Below are 12,034 nucleotides of genomic sequence, written 5' to 3'. Positions count from 1 at the left end.
GGGTTGGCCCCAAAGCCAAATAAAACAAAACAAACATACACAAAAGCAGCTTCAAACACCAGAATGGGACAGTCCGATCAGAAGTCTCATCTTGGAATCCGTCCAAAAGAAACTCAAAACAGAAGGCCCAGGAAACCTGGGCACTCCTGATACTACCTCATGTCATTCTATCCATCTACTTCTACCTGCGGACGGTTTATCAGAAGCCGTGTCACCATCTTCTACTGTCACTATTGTTCTGAGTATCAGCAGGAGGCTCCGTGCAAAGACCTGGAGAAAACAGAACAGTGAGCACCAGAGAGGAGCACCTCCTCCCAATTCTGAGCCAGACCAGCCATACCCTCGGCACAGCCTCACAAATCCACCTCTGGGAGACAATGGAAGAAGCTCCTGTCTCCGCTGGGGATGCAAATTTTGTTGGCATCTGTGCTGTACTTCAGGAGAGGAGCCTGGGCCCAGGCTACAAGGGAGGAAAAGACAGCCTTCTCTGATTCCCGGATTCTTCTCTGGCTCCCACAGGAAAGTCCCAATAGGCCCTGCCAGGGGCTGACTCTCAGTCCAGGAGCTCCCAAATACTAGCGCCCCCCTTCAGGCTGGCAGCAGTGCTGCCCCCAGGGAACCGTAGCCTGGAATGTGGCTCCACCATGTGACTTAGACTGGACAAATCTTTGACACTCGTTTACAGGGTGGACAAGGACATGAACCTGGGCACTCTGTCCCCGGGACCTCAGTATTTACCACAATGTCAGGTGTCGTCTGCTCAGGGAGAGATGAAGAGTCAGGGTTGCTTTGCAGCTTGATGTGAGGGAGCTGAAATTCATGAACCTAAAAAAGATATACAAGTATTGTGGTTAGATGGCAATAATGTGAATTGGGCGCTTGACTAGATGAACCGATCAATCCTCTGCATCCCATATGGCCCCTAGCAGCGCCAGGGACAATACCTGAGCTTAGAGACTCGAGTAAGTCATGAGCATCTCCGGGTATGTGCCCTCTCTCCCCCCTTAAATATAAAGAACCAAAATAGCCCTGCCCAAATACATTTTCATTGGCAAACCTCAGCCACCTGCAGGCCAACTTCCCCCTCACATACCCCGCATGATCGCGGCTCTCATGGCAGACAATGAAAATGACCAGCAACAAGTCTCCTGCCATTAGGTGGAGGGGCTGAAGCTCTGCCCCTCAAATCTGGAGATTCCGCAGAAGCGAGCTTAGGGCCGATGGTTCAACCATGGGACTGCTGGGACGGTTGGAACAGCCAAGCCCTCGGATGATTCCCGCATTCAGCCACTGTTGCCCCATCCCGGAGCTGGAGACGATCGTGGCCAAAGAGGCACAATAGAATCACGAACTCAAAACTGTCACTCCTGAACCCTGAGAAAGGCCCCCTGCAACCCCAAAGCTCTGCGTCCCCCTAAATCCTCCAACACACCTCACGATCCACCTGGATGTTGGCTAACAAGTGAAAAACCAGTGAAAAAGTACCCCCCAAGTTGGCTCGGCCCCTTGTCTCAGAGTTTGGAAAAGGGAAGGCGCGGGGTGCACACAGGAGGTTGCTTGAGTCCTGCAACTAAATCCTTCTTCAGACTCCCCCTTCCAGGATGGGGCACAAATTTACTTGTCCCTTGGCAAGTGAGCAACAGTCCCAGTGTCTGATTCAGGGATGGAAAATGAACCATGACATTTATGACATCACTTATGACATCACTTCTGTTTCCATTAGGTACCTTAAAGAGCCAGAGTCTAGGCCCTGAGAACCTTTCTGCCACCCAGGTGAATCTGTGCTGCAAGGGGGATGGACTCGAATAAAGGAGTGGAGAGGCAAATGCTGGACTGGTCAGTCACACAATGGGGGCCTAGGGGTAAGGAGAAGTCCCCTGATCCTGCATTGTCACCTAACATTGAACCAATGATATCTAAACACAGAATGTTACCCTGACTCTTGTCAAATGATCCCTGAGCTCATAGACAAGAGTAAACACTGAGCACTGTAGGCTGTGGTGAAAAATTTAACAAGAAAAAAAGGCAAATTCGACCGAAGTGGGGGGAATGATGTACAAAGACAAATTCGAGAATGAAACATTAAAAGAGTCAAATTTCTGGTCCTTAAAAATCCCCTATTCTTGGGGCTGGAGAGATAGCACAGTGGGTAGGGCGTTTGCCTTGCACGCGGCCAACCCGGATTCGATTCCCAGCATCCCATATGGTCCCCTGAGCATTGCCAGGAGTAACTCCTGAGTGCAAAGCCAGGAGTAATCCCTGTGCATCGCCAAGTGTGACCCAAAAAAGAAAAAATAATCCCATATTTTTGATCTATCCGTGCTACAGAAAGTCACAGTTTCTCCTGAATCCCTGTTGTTCTTTCACCATTGTGCATATATATGTGTATATATAAGTGTGATTTTGTTTGATTTTTGTTTCGAGGCCACAACCGGCAGATTCAGGGCTTACTCCTAGCTCTACACGCAGGAATCACTCTGGTACAGACCATATGGGATGCAGGGCATAGAACCTGGGTCGATTGCTTGGATGGTTCCTTACCAACTGTACTATGGCTCCGGGTCTAAGTAAACGTGCTCCTAGCACACCCAGTGGGATTCCTGAGCAAATGTACTTACTCCTGGAAAACCAAAACTTTCTTGCTTAAAAAAAAAACAAAATCCTTTACCCTGGTTGGATTGTAGTTCTAAACAATTTAGGTTTAACATTGGTTCATCATTTCTCCTCTGCTACAAGGAGCTGAGGCTTACTGAGTAACACCCATCCCAATCACACCCATTTCCTTAGTATTCATCTTTAATTCCCTGTGCTCTGCTTCCCCTATACATTATTCACCCATTTTCCCTAATCACAACCTGTGAATTGTAAAGTCAGATTCTCCAGAGATCTCTGGATTTTGTATTTGTAAATAAAATGTTGACTTTCTCTTTCCTTTATATCCTCTACAGTTTACTTTAGAAAAATATCCTTTTTTGCTCCTGAGCAAGGACCAGTGCAGTCCCAAGTTGGGAAGATTGTGCTGGGAGGATTGGGATGGCCATGCCCCCAGCCCTCAGCTTTGTCTAGACAAAGGAAGGCAATATTATGCTTTTGTAACTTCAGAGTTAATTAACTGCAGATACTATATACTCCTGGGCAGTGTCATGTATATGAGACTTAAGCCTCATCTGCCCTTTGTTCTTAGCACCCCAAAAGCAAGAGACTGGATGGACCCAGGAGAGCTGTGAGCTACTCTGGCATCAAAAAGGGACAGGTAAGCACCATACCAGAGGGGTGACTGATCATTTACGCAGATAAACATTTGGCAGAGTAAATTCTCATGGGGAGATTTACCCAAGGAGACACTCTGTCTCCCAGGGACATCTACGTTGCTTTTATCTTTTCCTCTAGTTGTATAAGTTATCAACACTTGTAGTTGTTTGGATAAACACAGTAAGAGACAAATATCCCAACACTTATTTCTCTGGGCTTTGACAGCAAATAAGGCTTTTTTTTTCCTTTTTGCTTTTTTGGGTCACACCCGGTGATACAAGGGGATACTCCTGGCTCTGCGCTCAGGAGTTACTCCTGGCATTGCTCAAGGGACCATATGGGATGCTGGGAATCGAACCCAGGTTGGCCGTGTGCAAGCCAAACACCCTACTCGCTGTGCTATCTCTCCAGCCCCCAGAGCAAATAAGGCTTTTAACACTTACTTCTCTGGACTCTGAGAGCAAGCAAGGCTTTTACTGTAAATCCCAGACTAAGTCTTCAGGCCAGTTCACCTTGTCCTTCCCCATGGGGATCCTGTCTCTAATGTTGTAACTGTTTGCACCAAGACCATGCACACGTGCTTTCTAGAATGTTCCATTTCGAAGCTGGGGTAGTTTTCCCACTTGCCCCTGGTCCATACAAGTTCCACGGCAGAACCTCCCTTTTGGGGTGTTAGGAACTACAGTAACTGAAGCCCGAGTCAAGTAATTATGACCAAGCAATTATGCCCAGGAGTAGATATACTTGAGTCCATCTACTCCGAAATACTAGGAGTATAAGCATTGATGGTCTTTCTGTGTTTAACCAAAGAACAGTGCTGTAGAGTGAAAAAATAAAAATGCTATAGGGGAAACAGGAAAGCAGGTACAAATCCACAGCCACTTCAACTACAAAGCAGTACAAATACAAAGTTGAGAATATCCAGAAAGTTATGGCATATAAGTAATTAAGACTGGCCTGGGGAACTGAGACAACGCGAAGAAAAATACAAAGGAAATGTTAAAGATAAACTTTAACTAAATCAGGGATGTTAGCAAGGACATGATAAGCTTCTCTGGGAGGAGCAAAAGGGGCAATTCACAGATGAAGCCTAAGACACTTTGGGTTAATATCCAGCAGATCACCAACAGCCTGGCCCGTTTCCTTCTTTGATCCTCAGTTACCCTTCACCGGCCAGGGTGGGGAGACCAATCATAGCCACCAAAGGCATGCAGCGCATGTCCAGACATTATTTGAACACAACTCTCAGTGTAATAGCCGGGTTTTGCCTAATCAGGGAGAGATGAAGAGTTGGGGTGCAATTTTCAAATTGATTTTAGGATACAGAAATTCTACGTTAGAAAAAACAACAATGTGTAGTCAGAGATATTAAGCTGGGAGGGGCGTTTCCCATGCTGACCCTGATTGATATTCAGCATCTCACATGAAACCTAAAGAACTTAATATAAAAAGAATTCCAGAGTGCTGCTCCTTAAGGAAGCCCCGAGATTACATATTTGTGCCCAAATACAACTAAAAATAGCCCCAAAGTAAATTTTCAGTTGCAAACCGCAACCACCCCTAGAACCCCACCCAAGGGATGGTCTGGAAATTAAGGCTACTAATGAATAGTGACTGAGGGCTACAGTGTCATTTGCCATCAGGGAGCTGCCCCTCAAAAATGAACAGTCCTTTTATAGTTTTGGAGGCACCACCGGCGATATGGACGAGAAACTTCTAACTGCACTCAGGCACCCGTCCTGGTCGAGCTTGGAGATCGATCTTGGGTGGGCCAGATGCAAAGCAAACGCCCTAACCGCTGTGCTATCTCTCAGGTCCTCTAAGTGAACCTGCAGCTTCTACAGCAGTGAGGTTGGGGCCAAAGCGTCCAAGACAGGGCCCAGCGCAGTCCCGAGCTAGGAGCGTAGGGACGGTCCAGCGCCCGCCCCACCCACTCGGCCCCGCGCCCACCTGCCACCATCCCACGGCGGAGCTGCAGGGGATCCCCAGAATCACACACTCACACCCGCGACCCCTGCGCCCCAGCACAGCCCCCACTGCACTCACCAAAGCTCCGAGTTCCCCACAAAACCCCGCCGGGCGGCAGGAACCAGGAACCCCGTGGATATCAGTTGAAAAAGCTTAAAAGTGTCATTAGAACTGGCTTGGCTCCACCCCTCAGTGCAGAAACTGGGAGGCGCGGTGCGGGGTGCTCACGGGAGGCCGCTAGTGTCCCGCCACGAAACCGGCCTTCACAGACACCTTCCACGACGGACAGACAGCCTCTTTTCCCTTCACCTGCTTAACAAATGGAGGCCTGATCCAGCATCTTGCACGCAAACATGTAAATGCCCTGCTGTGAGGTCACTTCTGCTTCTGCAAGCAGCCTTAAAGGGCCAGACACCAGCTGTGCAGAGAACAACTAGGAAAATACAGGTAAATGTGGAAGGCTAGTTGGCTGGAGCGAGAGCACAGTGGATAGGGTGTTTGCCTTGTACGCATCTGACTCAGGTTCAATCATCTGGATTCTATATGGTCCCATTTTGGTGTATAAGAGATTGTTAGGATTTTACTGCTTCCAAAGTGTAAGTCTCAAAACATTTACCCTCAATGTTTGTGTAAATCAAATGGAAAACTGAATACAATGAGTGCAGATATGCTACAGCGAATGAAGTGCTTCCTTGCATGTGGCTCTACCTGGACACAAATTATGGACAGCACTGTGGGATGTGACTCCCAGAACATAACACAGAAGGGCCTGAAGAATAGAGGTTTGGCTGTGTATACAATGGCAAAAAAGGCTAACCACAGCGTCCTGGTTGATCTATGCCATGATCTATGCAAAGCAGGGCCTCTGAGCCAAGTCAGAGTCACAGCAAACAATGAAACCATGGTGAGTCGTGACAGTAACCAGCAAAATGCAATGTTAGTACCTATTTATTTCTTATTTAATTCCTTCCACCTTGCCTTATCACTAAGATCCATTATTTACCAGTTAACATACTGGGAAGTCCACATGCCAGGACATTGTCATAACCATGGTGCAGGGGATAATCAGCAACTACCTTTCATTTATGGTACTAGTATCACAGGAAACTTTCACGTATAACAGGATTATTTCCTTCCTTACTGTACTTTTGTATCTATCCCCCACCTACTTGTTGAAACTAAAATTGTTTTACCTAAGGGCCCTGTTCTGACTCCAGTCATTGTTATCATGGAAGTGATTGATCCAAGATAACTTTTAGATTTACTAAAGCTTGAGGGAACATGCAAGCTTTCCTATATTCCTTACATACAGGATTTTCTCCAGGATTGTCTTTAAAGTTACAGGTGAGAATAATTCCCTTTCCACGTTCTTACATAAATATATATATTCTTACATATATAAATATGTATATTTATATATAGCTTCTCTCCATTGTGAATTCTCCTATGCATAAGGCCCAAGGATCCAGGAAAGTCCTCCCCACAGTCCTGAAAGATGTAGTTTTTCACTGCAAAATGACTTTTCACATGCGCAGTAAGGGCTGGAGACAAACTGAACACCTTTCCACATTCCTTACACTTATGAGAGTTCTCTCCACTGTGAATTTTCCTGTTCAGAAAGCTATGCCAATTGCATCAAAATCTTCCTGCAGTCATTTCATATATAAGGCCTCAATCCAGGATAAATTTTTCTCACACAGCAAAGCTTGAGGATTGAGTAAAAATCTTCCCACACCCCTACATACGTCTTCGTCGAGAATGAATTTTCCTATGTTTAATAAGGAGTTAGGGGAAAGTGAAGGCTTTGCAAATGTCATAACAAACATCAGGTTTGTCTCCTAGCGATAGCACAGCGGGTAGGGTGTTTGCCTTGCACGCAGCCAACATGGCCGACCCGAGTTCGATTCCTCCGCCCCTCTCGGAGAGCCCGGCAAGCTACCGAGAGTATTCGATATGCCAGACACAGTAACAACAAAGTCTCCAATGGAGACGTTACTGGGCCCGCTCGAGCAAATCGATGATCAACGGGAGGGCCTTTACCTTTACCTTTACCTTTACCTTATGAAAATTTCAGTGTCACCAAAGGGTTGTGAAATAAGCAAAGGCCTTGCCACACTCCTTACATATATACATGGATTCACTGCAATGTGCGTTTTCTTATGGACAAAAAAGTTTGAAAAGTGAAGACCCTCCCACAGTAGTGACACGAATAGTGTTTCATTCACCTGTATGAACATTCCTATGCTCAGAAAGACCTTAGATGAAAGGACTTTCCACCAACCTCACATATATAAGGGTTTTCTACAAAACAGAATTTATGAAAACTAAGACTTCAGGAAGAAGCAAAGGCCTTCCTACATTGCTCCCAAATACAAGTTATCTCTCCAGTGTTCCAGTGTGAGTTTTTCTGTGTATTAAGGCTTGTGGAATAAGCAAAGACTTTCATTCTGTATATGCATATGGTTTCTTTCCAGTGTGACTTTTTCTGTGCATACTAAGATGTATGAGTCAGAGAAAGGCCACAGCACATTCCTTACATGCATACGGACTCTCCAGTAGGAAATCTCCTATGTATAAGGTATGAGGATCCATCAAAGGCCTTCCCACAGTGCTTAAACAGTTTCTCTCCTGTGTGGATGTTCACATAGTCCCACCGGGATCATGTTGCACTCAAAAGTTTGTCCACAGTGCTTACATTTCTGGGAATTCTGTCCAATATGGGCTTCTATGGGAAAGTGATAGTGCTGAGGACATGGGAAGAGTGATCTTCTGATCACCCTCAGAACACATCCCACCTGTCTCGGCATCCCTGTGGGGATGAGGACCAAATTGCTCACTTTATCACAGTGTGCAGGAAGAGACATTGACCAGGGCTGGCTACTGCCATGTAGAAGTACAGAGGATTGCACTCATTAGTCTATGCCATGAGAGTTTTCATGTCAAATTAAATTAAGCTCTGTAGGTAGGTAGCTGGTAGGGTTCGGGACAATGAGTTTCTTGGGGAAATAATAAATCCAGATGGGGATGAAAGCAGTGACTCCGAAGCCAACCCGGAGGATTCAGAGAGGAACTGGCTTAGTAGAAACCCAGAGAGCTGGAGACATGGAAGAGGAACAAAGGCTGGTAAGAACATCAGAGAGCAAGGTCTGGCCAACGCTCTACCCCTTGACAACACGCGAGCAGTGGACTCTCAGCTTCAAGGAAAACCCCAGGAGGCAGTTTCAGAAACATGATTTCAAACTGAGAGTATCACGCTAGTACAGTGCGCTGCATGCAGTCAATCTAGGTACAATGTCCAGAATTCCAAAGGGTCCCCTGAGCACCATTTGACTAATAGATGAATGGAATTTTCCTTTATCCAATCGTAAATGTTTCCTTTTTACCTCTATTATTTGTAAAGTAACATGGGTGGGATCCAGGAATGTGACCATCCTTGTGAGAAATCACAGGTAAACGGAATGGTCTCCTGGGATGTAGAGAGCTTGGGACCTGACCCATATTCCCACTTATAAAAGATTTCATCAAGGCGCCCCTTCTATCCTTTAAAACAACATTCTGTGCACAGTTACATGTATCTAAACTCTCCAACTGAGACCAGAGCAACTGTAGATCTGGGTAGGGCGTTGTTTGCACATGGCCAACCTAGGTTCAATCCCCAGGATCCTGTAGTTTCCAGGAACACCATCAGAAATAATACCTGAGTGCAGAGCCAAGAGAAACCATTGAGGATCACCAGGTATTGTAGTATAATAGTGGTCTGCCCTTGCTCCCTGGCAGGTGAGATCTTATGTTTCTTGATTGCCCATAACCTTTCAATTACCTTTGTCAACTGATCAGACTTTGACTTGTAAATATTGTCTTTCTCTTCTCCTTAGTGTCTTTTGCATGGGTAGCTATTTCAGAGCAATTGTTTTTTGTATGGATACAGGAAGACAGTTACAAAGAAAAGCCTGAGCTTGAGAGTTGGTCTCCAGATAATATTACCTCCTGGACATCTGCTCTCTATACTGAAGCCTCAGCTGCCCTTACTTCCTCAATCTCATAAAGAAGGGTCCGATGAGGAACTAGATTGACCCAGGGCAAGTGGTGAGCTACCTATGCTGGGATCGAAATGGGCCTGGACAAAGTACCATAATGCTTATCTATAAGAGCCTGGTCATGGACAAATTTTGTCACGAATCAAAAAGTAATAACTAGACTTGGACGCTGCTGGGATTGGGAGTGATTGATCCGGCCTGAGTCTGAATCTGTGGTGAGAAGTCCCCAGGAGAGTCACCAACAAGTCTAAAAGTTTCTATGACTATGTCCATACAGAATGGTAATCATTAGGAAGTAAAACTAAATATGTCAATTAAGTTGCTGGTCGAAGGAGAGGAGTAACACACCTTTAGGGCTGCTTTTTCTTCATGGGCTGCAGGTAATGGGGAAGTCTAGAAAATCATTTTTCATTGCGCTTCCCGTGGGGAGGCATGGATTGTGGTCGTGGTGAGAGAAGAAAAAGAGCAGCTTCAGGGAGACAGGGGGAATGAAGGAGACTGAGAAAAGAGATGGTCCTCCTCCACCCAGATCCCCTGTCTTCCAGTATATAGGCGTTACATCCACCAACTGCCCCCGGTGCTGTGTAATCCCATCAATGGCCAAGACCCAGAGACTATAAAACCCTGCTCCTGAAAGAAAACACGCAGTCTCCTGCCTCCGTGTCTGGCTTTCTCACTGGTGCCTTTTGGAGGAGGGTGTGCTGAGTTTCCCTCCCAACCCCGAGCAGAGCCCTGGCAGCTCACGACCTCTGGTTCGAGCCACAGCCATGCTTAAGACCACTCTCCACAAGTTCGGACAAGCCTCACGCATGAAGGAACCGGCAGAGGAACCCAGGTGTGCAGGACCTGGGGCTGAGATCTCCACGCTGCTCGTATTGGGACTGGGCCTCCTCCACCCAGATCTCCCATCTTCCAGTATGTAGGCGTTACACCCACCAACTGTCCCCGGTGCCGTGTAATCCCATCAATGGCCAAGACCCAAAGACTATAAAACTGTGCTCTGGGAAGTGCACGGTCACACAATTTTTTTTTTTATCTAGTCTTAATCTGGAAAAACTGGCAGGCTACCAGAAGTATCCTGCCCACACCGCAGAGTCTGGCAAACTCCCCCATGGTGTATTCAATATGCCAAAAACCAGTAACAATCATGGTTCTCTTTCTCCTGACCCTGAAAGAGCCTCAAATGTGGCACTTCTTAAAATCTCAGGGAGAGGATGGAGACATTACTGGGGCTTGCTTGAGTCAATCGATGAACAATAGGATGACAATGATACAGTGAGAGAAGAAGAGACACAGAGTTAGAGGACACGGCTGCGAATTAGAGAGAAGGCTGAGAGCTGATAGTAAGAGTGGCTGGGGAGATTGGAGAGGAGTCACAGAGAGCACTGGAGAATGAGTTAGAGAGAGGGTTGGATAGAGCTGGGAGAAACAAGAGATTGAATAAACTGCAACTAATCAGCAACCAGCCTGGTCCTCGTTCTACTTTCATTGTTCCAAAGCAACTGCTGTCCAGGGTGGAGAGTGCTGGGACACTGGCATAGGAAATAGTAATCATTACTATTATTATTATGATTTGCTATATAAGGTAACTCAGGAAGTTAATTCAGGTTCATAAGGAACTCAGGCCTTAGTAGGCATATGAAAATGCACAGTGGCAAGAACTCTTAAGGGTGTACAGAATGGGAAGATCTTTGTGTTTTCCTGAATTGCAATCATCAGCAATTCCCTTTCCCTCATAGTACTGAATTTACCAGTTTAATTTGAACGTGAGAACTGTAACATAAAGAATGAAATAGGAGTGTATATTTCAGACATCAAAAGGTTGAAGCCGAGTGTTTGCCGTAGGATCCCCCAAGCACCACACTCCCAGAGTAATTCCTGAGTGCATATTCAGGAGAAACCCCTGAGCATCACCCAGGTGGGACACAAAAATGAAAAAAATGGTGAAAGGGCAAACCATGAGGAACCCAGAGATAATGGAGGTATTGTGTATCCCACCCAGAGGCTGGGGGAGATTGAATGATGCATTCAAGGTAAATTGAAATTTAGATTTTAGGGACTACTGGGAGTTTGTCTTGCAGGGGATGACAGGATATAATCCCTTTCCCTCCCAGGCCCACCTGGAATTATCCTGCCTGGGGAGCCAGAAGTAACTCCATTTCTGGTTGTGCCTTATCCCCACCCCTACAAAAAAGTACTTGTTTTGTGTATTGAACAGAAAGCGCTATGTCAGGGGGATCAGGTTTATAAATTACAGATGTGAGTGATTTCAGTGATCCCTGTGATCAAGGCTTTCTCTGCCTGTAGATGGTTTTTCTGGGCTCACCTCCAGTATCACATGGTCCCCTGGTACCACAGTGAGTAATCAGCTACCTGGGAAGCACCGGGAACCTTAGGATTTGCATCTTTGGGGAGGGAGACATAGTCAACAGTGCTCAGGGATTATTTATTCCTGCCTCTGCACTCAGGAGTCACTCCTCTGGGGCCAGGGTTGAGGGCTCCTAACGTCCTAAGGTCCAGCAACTCCTAATGGTTTGGAGGGAATTGATGTAGGCATGCAGGCAGATAGGGATGGCTCCCCCTCCCAAGGTAAAGGCAGTAAATTTCCCGGGAATAGCTCTGAAGTTGTGAAGGCCAACCTTGAAGAAAACAGAAACTAAGGCCTGATCACACCCTCACCTATGGCCAGTAACAGACCCAGAGAAGCTCCTGCAGAAAAAAAAGGCCAGGAAAGGAATTTCAAAGAAGATCATCACCACTCTCAACCTGCCTAGGCA

The sequence above is a fragment of the Sorex fumeus genome, unplaced genomic scaffold (genome assembly GCF_029834395.1).
Source record: "Sorex fumeus unplaced genomic scaffold, SorFum_2.1 ptg000019l, whole genome shotgun sequence".
Classification (NCBI taxonomy): domain Eukaryota; kingdom Metazoa; phylum Chordata; class Mammalia; order Eulipotyphla; family Soricidae; genus Sorex; species Sorex fumeus.
This window is presented reverse-complemented; position numbering follows the sequence as displayed.